The sequence below is a fragment of the Chinchilla lanigera genome, unplaced genomic scaffold (assembly GCF_000276665.1).
Source record: "Chinchilla lanigera isolate Chin_1 unplaced genomic scaffold, ChiLan1.0 scaffold00014, whole genome shotgun sequence".
NCBI lineage: Eukaryota > Metazoa > Chordata > Mammalia > Rodentia > Chinchillidae > Chinchilla > Chinchilla lanigera.
This window is the reverse complement of record NW_004955415.1, coordinates 981179-991094: the sequence shown is the minus strand read 5'-3', so window position 1 is coordinate 991094 and position 9916 is coordinate 981179.

Here is a 9916-nt window from a genome sequence, read left to right as displayed (position 1 = left end):
TTATAACTCAAAGTTTTCTTTGTCTGGTCTTAATATTGGGGTAGTACTAGCTTTGTAAAATTCATTCTAATGTATTCCTTCTTTGTCTTTAGTTTCATGTTAGGACATGATACCTACATATTTGACCAAACATTATTTTAAGTGCTTATATTAGGTACTACTTTATAGATAACATTAATATATAAAACATTAAATAAAGCAGGTTGCCCTATAATATTGGTGGATGTCATCTAATTCCCAGGGAAGGAGGGGGAATTCTGTTAACAGACGACCTTTGAATGTGAAACGCAGCATCACTTCTTCCCTGGGGCTGGAGCCTACTGGCCTGTTTTGCAGTCTGCACTGGCCTGCTGCCTTACTCACACAAACCAGTTCCTTAAAAGAAATTCCTGCATCTCCCCTCCATGTAAAATGTGCAGTTTCCATATGCTAGGATATGTATCTCTTACTGGTTCTGTGTGTTTGGAGAACTCTGACTAGCTCAGTCTTATATATTGGGGTCCATTTTTCTTTAAATGTTTGCTAGAATTTTCTGGCGAAGCCACTGGGCCTGAAGATTTCTTTTTTAAGATTTACTCATTAATTCAGTTTGCTTTTTTTTTAATTTAGAGGACCATTTAAATAATCTGTTTGACTTTTGCCTGAATTTTGATAGTTTGTGCTTTTTAAGGAACTGGTCTATTTCATGTAAATTATCAAATTTAGATTTATGCAGTTGTTCAGTTTTTTGTTTGTTTGTTTTTGCAGTGCTGGGGATAAAACCCAAGGCTTCACACATGTGGGCAAGCTCCGTACCACTGAGCTGTGCTCTCAGCCCCCCATATCCTCTTAGCCCCTGATGTTTATGCCTCTTATATTTCTATGTAACCACTTATCTAATAGGGTTTAGTTTTTCCGTTTTATTTCTTACTTTCTGTTTGTTCTTTTTTTTTTTTTCTTTTTCCTGCCTTTACTTGGGTTGAGTATTTTTTAGAGCTCTGTATGGATATGTCTATATCATTTTTAGTGTATTTCTTTGTATAGTTTTTTTAGTGGTCATTCTAGATATTAAAATCTACTGTCAAAGATGGGAAAGTATTGCACATTTCCTAATGCAGTTTGAGTGAGTTTTCTTAATCATATGTGGATTATTTTTAAGGTGAAAGTAGTACTATTATAATTTTATTACACACTCTACTGTGATTCTGTTGAACTCTTTCAAAGAAATGTAGTATAAAGTTTATAAAGTGCTCTCTGACAGGGAAGAAAATTAAGTTACTTATTTTATAAACCACTGTGATGCTTCTTTATTGCAACATGACTTCCATCATCAGAAAAGAGAGAAGGGAGAGGACGGCTTCGCTCTGTGGTAGAGTTTGTACTTAGAATGCAAAGGCCCTCGGTTACATTCCCGGCACTAGGTGTAAAATCAAAGAAGTATCTATGAGCACTTTTATGTGTGAGACACAGTGAAGTGTTCTTTCTTCAGTTGCCCTACTTTAGGGAAAATTCTAATTAAACTCATTCTAGAAAAAATTCCATCAGACACATCTTATAACAAACCTCACTCTCACTAGTGTTAGTTGAAAATAACTAAAACGTTTAGCTCTCTCTTACCTTTGTCCGGCGGTAGGGCTAAAGAAGTTTAGACTGGCAACTCCTTGCTCAATTTTTGACCATCGTAGTTCTTGTGCCTACTCAAGACCTGTCTGAAACAAACATAATGTACCCAAACATGTCAAATGCCAACTATAGTAGTACCAAGAAAAAATGATTCATTTGTCTATTTTTCATTTAGTAACAGCACTTTTCATTTCATCCAAAGGCTTACTCCTGGAGAGAATTTACTAAATAGGATGTTTGTGTGTTGGGACTTACAACACTTAGATTTTCTATGTATTTTTCTGGGGTAGAAAATCAGAAGTATTCCAACCTTGTAAGGGTTAACCCCAGTAAGGGTCTGGATGTTTTTTTATTTTAATTACTAAAAAAAATTTTTAGTATAGGCACAAGTTCTTTCTTAATCTAATTCTTTTATTTTAATAAGCAGCAAGGTATCCAGTTCTGACTGAAAATGTAGCAGATGGGAACATGCTCTCTCAAATTAGATGTCACTCCAAAGGCTATTCAATATTTGACTAGTTCTGGGCAATCCGCCGGTGTAGTTTAATGGATGAAATAACTCCCTCCATTAGAGATAGCCCTTCCATGGCCTGTATGCCTGACTCACAGGAACACTAATGTCTCTGGAAATAATTGCTCTAGATCAAAATTGTGGACCAAACAGCAAGCAAGAAGAAAAATTTTTCTATGTTCACTATTTTAGTTTGTTAAAGTTTATAATAATAAGTCATCTAGAGAACCTCATAAAGGGAGTTTAAGTTTCTATGGCAAAATAGCAGGATTGGGTGACTCATGGGGGGATAATCAGATTAATTTAAATTCTTGGCATCTTTGCTGCGCTGGGGATCAGGTGGAGAAGAAAGGGACTCACAGCACTTCTCCATTCCTAGACCTTCTTCCAGGTACCTAAATATCAGTCTACTGCAGGTGTGTTTGACCTTGCTTGCTGAAGGTCACTTTCCCTTGCAAAGTAGCATTCATCCTCTCTAGAATGTCTGTTATCATGGGGGATTAAAAAATCCCACAAACTGATTCTAACATATGTATTTATAAAAGAACACCTCTTCTGTTTTCTTTTTAGGAGCCATTTCTTGAAGCTACTATTTAACAAATCTAAAACATATAGCAAACATCTCTGATGCAGTAATAAGAAACTATTCCATAGACATCTACAAAGAAACTCTAAATCTAGACATCTGACATAATGGATAGAGTCTACAGTATGTATACTAATTTATTTATAATAAATACAAAGTAAATATTTGTTGAGTGAATGAGAGTGGACATACTCTGATTACTAATCTATTTTTTAAAAATGGGTAATTTTACCCAAGTTGACAGTGTGATTTGAAGCTTTCTCCTTCAATTTATAGTGATACTGATCTTTGTCATCTTTCGTTGATGGTGGTATGGCAGAGAATGACACTTTTAGCACAACTACTCCTATATAAATTATTAGCAACTGGATTTCTACACTTAAACTTTCAATTCATCTTTGGAGAAGTCTTACTTTTATATAAGAAAAGTCCCAAAAGGATCATTTAATTTGAGAATGCCAATACCTACTTCTTGAGGGTAAAGCTGTCCTGTATTTCAATGAGGATGCACACATAAAGATCCTGGATGGTCCATAAAGTGATGTATATCAAGGACATTTGCTCCTACGTAAGGGATCGATAAGATTGTTGGTGTGCCACAGAAGATGCTTTTTAAACTCAAATAACCTAGGTTCTAGCACATAAGGATTGGATTCTGTAAGGTAAAGCCATATCCTAGGGGTTGAGTGGAGTTTTCTTCAGGAGGAAAAGAATCTTGTTACCATTAATCATCCTGAGATTCAAAATGGTCAGGGGAAGGGAAGATCTGTGGTTCTCTCTGGGGAATGAATATTATATGTGTGAAATGCCAAGAATATGTAGTAGCTGAGCTAGTATCTGCTGGGAGCAAAGAAAGAACCTTAGATCTTATGTGTAGGCCTGTGGTAACTTGAACTCCTATGTGAGTTTTTGTACCCCATCTTGCTTATTCCCAAGCACTTAATAAAGTTTTATTAATAGCACTGCCTCTGTTTCCTGTGCTTAAAGGAGTGAAAGAGAGGCAGGATGGCAGATATGTCGGAAGAGGGAGTGAGGAGTCACAACAGGAGATGAGAGCTTTCTCTGAGCTGCAGTGGTTCAGGGTGAGAATGGTGTGCTAAAGTGTTGCCTCACCAACATGGTAGATTTATGAAACATAAAAATATATTGCCACTTTTTTTCAGTTTAAAGGGGAGTTTTTAACACTAAGAGATAAAGGGTTGTTAACAAACACAATAAAAAATGGACATCTGATTGGTATGAGGCATTATTCTGTACACTTCGCTTTGCCACATTTTCATCGATGTCCTGGAGAGAACTCAAGGGAAAGATAGATCCTACAAGAACTTTTGGGTGGAAGTGTACGCCTTCATGATTTTCATTCTGCATATGAACTTTTAATAGCATGGCTCATGTGAATCTCAGTGAGCAAAGTCTGCATGAATTTCTTTTCTTTATTTTTGACAAAATTTCTGAATTTTGAAACTGAGCCCTCATTCTGTCAGGCAGACAGGAGCTTCAGTCTGTCATTCTGAGTCTTTCATTTCCCTGACCTTACTCCAGAGTTCTTGGTTTGAGCAACTTCTCTGTCATCTGATGATGCTGAGTTTTTTGGAGTCCCTTGCCTTTCTATGCAGCTTGATTCTTACATTTGCTGCTTTGCCACTTCCACATGGAATATGGGATTCTTGGATGGTCCTACTCTGCTGGGCCTCAGAATATAACCTGTCTGATGTCCCATATGACCGGTCCCTCTGAGAGCCTATGCCTTTAAAGCCATGTCAGGGAGCAATGGGTAGATACAGTCCTTCCCTGTCTCCTTTTCTTCTTCTCAGAGGAAGATTCTCAATCCTTCTTTCCTCAACTGATTTATGTTTTAGAATCAAAACTGTGGAAAGAAAGTATCTTCTGGTCATCCTCTCCAGTCCCTTTCTCAGGAAGATCCTGGGTTCTGGGTAGGGGAGGCTAGAGCAGGCTACCTTTTAATGTGGGACTTGAATGAAGTAAACGTAGGGAGAAAAACGTACTAGTAACAGAAAAAGCATTTGCTATAGAATAATATAAGATCTCTGAGCTTTTTTTCTTTTTTTCAGCAAAAATTTAGTGGGATTTGGGAATGCCTGTGTAACATTTTTCTTATGGTGCCCTGCTGAGAATAAATCTATGTAAATGGATTTGAACTCTAGACACAAGGAACAGTTAAGTAGGAATAAGAACATTAGACTTACATCTACTTGCAAAACTTGTTAGCTGTGTGACTTAGAGAAAACCAGGTCATTGTTCTAGAATGAGGGTCAGCAAACCTTTTCTCTAAAGGGCTGAATAACAGATATTCTAGGATTGCTGGCTGTAGATTTCTGTCAGAACTACTGAACTCTGCTGTCATAGCAAGAAACAGGTCAGACACAATATCTAAACACATGAATATGATGTATTTCAATAAAATTTAATTTATAGAGTGAATTTTAAATTTTATATCATTTTGTGTCACAAATATTATGCTTGATTTTTTTGCACAACTATTAAAAAATTTTTACAAAAAAATGTAAAAAAATCAGATTTTGATCTGATGGGCCATACGAAAACAAGTGACAGCTGGACGTGACCCATAGCTCTAGTTTGCCAACTCCTATTCTGCACTCTAGAATCTACCCCTATGAGGCAGCTTTCCCACCTGTAAGTGGGAAACACACACCTTGTAGGATTATCAGAACAGAGGCTAAATTTTTCAACTTTTTATATTTAAAGCATTACTGCTATGTATGCTAATTAAGAAGCTTAATTGCCTCTATTTTGGCTAAATTAAATATGAAAGTAACTGTAGCTAGAATTCAGCATTTTTTTCCTTTGTTTTAAACTGTAACTTCCTCCACACAAGACGAAAAGCTGGTGTTGGACTAGTTCTTTTTCTTTCATTCTTCTGGGACTCATCGCTGTGATATCATTCACTGAAAAAAGATGACATCAGAAAATATAATGCTGGTAAAGGTTATTTGTGACGTTTAAGAAAATGGAGTCAAGAGGTATCAGGCCACATATTAGGTAACTTTCCACCCAGGACTAGAAGGGTTGGGTATCATTGGAATTGAGCACTAAGGGTCATTTTTGTTAAACAAACAAACACACACATGAGTCTTATAGATGGAAATGGCAGGCAGTTAGAGTCAATTCATAACACAGGTTTATGGTATTGAAAATGCTATTCAATATGTGGCTTTGGATATGATTTCTTTGGGAAGCTGGGAGTAAGAACTACTTTTGTTTTGTTTTACCATAAAATCCTAATTTCATTAGGTCTAGGGAAACTGTGACCAGCCCTGTCTTTTGCTGTGAACTTTGTCCTAGTGTACTTGTTTTTTTATTTTAAAAAGCATTATTTTCTACTTGACCTTGATTCTCCACTATTAGCAAAACACTCGCCTACATTTGGGAAATCTCAATAAAATTTTTATTTTAACTTTTAAGGGAAATTATAATAATTATTATTTATTCTTTATAATTCATCTTAGTTTTGTGTAGTTTTTTTTTTCCATCTTTGTGTGTGTGTGTGTGTTCAAGGTCACTCTGGGGATTGATCCTAATGTCTCACACATGCTAGGTACATACAGTAGCTTAGTGAAGCGACGTCTCCGTTACTTTTCTCTCGTTGCTGGGACAAAATAACTGATGTTCAAAATGAAGGAAGGAAAGGTTTATTTAGCTCACAGTTTGTGCAGGTTTCAGTCCATACTGGGCTGGTTCCAAGGCAGAGTTGCACATGGCAGAGGGCAAGCATTCATGGCAGTGGAACACAACAAAAACAACAAAAGCAAAAGGGGGAATGGCAGCTGAAGACAGCAAAAGCAGCAAGAGCAAAAGGGAAGAGTGGCAGCAAATAGCCTCTTTCTTTCCCTTACATAGCAAGCTATCTGCCCTAGGGCAGATATACCACTCACACCCATAATCCCACCATTGGATCGTGGATGAATCATTAACTCTAAAAGCCTGCCACATGACTGCATGAGGCTTTGGGGGAACATCCAGACGCAAACCATAACATACATCATTAGCCCTAATTTTTAAAATTACTACAGTCATACTTTTAAAATCACAAACATTTGGTTTTACAAGTCTTTTTTTAATTTTCCTTTTTTTGATGGTACTGAGAATCGAACTCATGACCTCATACTTGCAAGGCAAGCATTGTGCCACTGACTATATCCCCAGCCCTTTTTTAATTTTAAAAAGAATAAAAAATAAGAAAAAAACATTAAAAATGATACACAACTTCAAACAAGATGATAGAAAATTAACAATAATTGTTATATTTTATATTGGTATCTTCAAAGTAGTTGTTCAGATTACCAGATGTAAGAATGCAATGAAGTATTACTCAGCTATAAAGAAAGGTAAACTCAAGGCTTGTATAGGTAAATGGATACAACAAGAAATCATACTCATAAGTGAAATAAATCAGACCCACATGTGTAAACATTGTATTGTCTCCCTAGTGTAAGAAACTGAAAGAGTAAATAAAATCTGAAAGGTATAATAGATATTGTGAAAGGAAAAGTAACTGCTAGGGAAGGGAGAAAAGAAGGAAGGGAAAATTTTATATATATATATATACACACACACACACATACAAGATAGCTAAGATAATTGTACTACTAATTTCTATTGGTTTAGTGAAAGGAACAGTTAATGCTTAATTTTTTTCTCCAAGTCTTTTAAGAAATGTCTTCTAGTATTTTTTAGAATAGTTTTGTCTTTAGTCTCTATATTTGGTAATTGTCAAGTAAATACTATTTTTATGTAGGCTTGCAACATTCATGGACTTTTCTTTATTTCATTAAAGCAAAACTGAAGAACGCGGTTGGATCTTGGGATAAGCACAGAGGACTGAAAGAGATCATTAAATTTGATTAGATTCTTTCTTTTCCAGAAATTCATTTAAACAAAACTGTTATTCTGTAGTTTCTTTGCTTTTGCTGAACTGTCTTAGAACACCTCATTCACATTTCTGAGCTACCTCCACCAGTGACTTGATTTTCTGCTAATCTTTAAAGTTTGCCATAATTTTGGCTTCCAGTGAAAATACGTGGGAGCACACACATGCACTAATGAAACAATTATTAAATCTGACGTTCACTTAAAGTAATTGGACATATCACATGTTAAATTTAACTTCCAGAAAAAAATTAGTGATGTAAGTGTAGAATTAAAACTGTATATTTCTATAAATGTCTTTAGAATATTAAGAAATGGTTTGAATTACTTGTATTTTATTCCCTGGATTTCTGGTTATTTTTAAAATAACATATATTAGCTGGTTATACCTGCTAAATTTTCATTGAGAAATTGAGTCATGTGTTTATTAATTTCCCTGTGATAGTTACACTAAATACTTTAAAGGTTAGTGGATTGCTTCAGTAACCCAACTTGCTCCTAAGTAAATGAACTTTAGGCTTACAGTGTAGGCTGTAGTCCAGTTTTTAGTTTGTCTAAACAAGGTGTCTAGCACAAAGCAAAGCTTACTACTTAGTTCCCTAGAGGGGTGGTAAAAAATGGAAATGAACTTTTAGGGCCATTAAATAGCATAAATGTTCAGCTGGGAACCTTTCCATTTAGCAGTTGCTCAAAGACCATATCTCCCTCCTTCCTCCCTCATAAGCCCTGGATGCTTCAAGAGTTCTTGTCACTAAAGAACCACTATTAAAGATTAGTCTGTTGTCCTTTGGACCAAGTCTTCTTCAAATGTGGACCTGAATCGAGATAATTCTTGCAAATATAGTTTTACAGAGTACACTTGATTTTAGCCAAAAGGCCGAGAAGCAATGGTTTTACAGAGTAATATGATCCTTGATGTTTTTTTCTTCAGTGGCTGGTCCATGGATGTTTAGAGGTGATAAACTGAATTAATTATTAATTGCCTATTACTTTATCTCCATTATAAGACTGTTTTAAACAGTAAGGGCTAACCAGGATATTCCAGGGAAATTGATCTAGCAGGTAACATCTGTCCGCAGGATGTGATGAAATTTTTTTCCCACTCTCCCTGTCTCCCCTCTATGTCACCCCCAATATTGCATGATATTAAGATAATCTTTGGTAAAATAAAGATTTGCAAGTTTGGTTAACATAATAGTATACTGAAATTGTGGAGGTTGTAGTTTGTCTTGGAAAAGGTTCACTCTTAACAAAAGGGAAAAATTTATTCTCCCAAAAGTACACAGTGAAGAAATGTCAACCCCCAACTGTAGTGTCAAGAGCAATGCACAGAACCTCAGACTGGAACTGAGACATCTGGTTGGGGCTAGTGAAGATCATGAAGTTTGACCCAGGAGATAATGAGTCTTAGGGAAGCAGATGGAGGGACTAGAGAGAAAGGTTTTGCAAATGGATTCTTTGTAGGCTGAAGCAGAGTCAAGGAAAAGGTAAAAAAGTGCTTTGAGCTCTTTTCTGGAGTAGGTATGTGTTCGTACTCAGTGAGTTGTAAATTAGTCTCACTTTTGATATTGAAGGACACCTGTACATATGTGCAGCCACTGCATATGAAACTGAGGTTACGTACAAATATAAGAAATTCTAACTCTTTTAAAAATAGAAAGTAGTAGAAGATCCCATTTGGTTTTATTTTGTTTGTTTCCTAGTAAACCTCAGGAGTCACAAAGCTTCATATATGAATCAAAAGCTCCTTTCTATGTTTTTTAAATTCATGTTTGGAAACCCTTTCTGGTAGGTGGTCAGGACCCATAGTCAGAGGATGCATAAATAGGGTAGGTGACTTACCCCCACTTGTAAGGAGCAATCCTTCAAGGATTGCCCAGCAGTCTGGGAGCAACAGTGTGAGACCTCTGCTTGAAGTCCTTCAAACTATGTCTTAAAATGTAGCTCCTGGCATTTATATCACATGTATTTGTTAAACTGCATTTTCTGGGCTCTAAAACAGAGGCCAAGAATATACATTCTTACCTATCACTCTTTTTTAAAAAATTCAGTATTTATTGGTAGTTTTAAAAATACAGAGCTGTGAAAGCTATAAATAGACAAAACCTTTAGCAAAATTTGAGTGAGAAAGATATTGAAAGGTATAACATCAAACATTCAGCAATACTGATCACTCTTGCTCAGTAGATTTGAGGATCTCCACAAAAGCAGTGCTGATCAGGTTTAGCCCATGCTCACTTGCTTTTCCTCTTCCATTTCCCTTCTCATTATAATCAGCCTTACCTTTAAGGAGACTCTCTTGTGTCTAT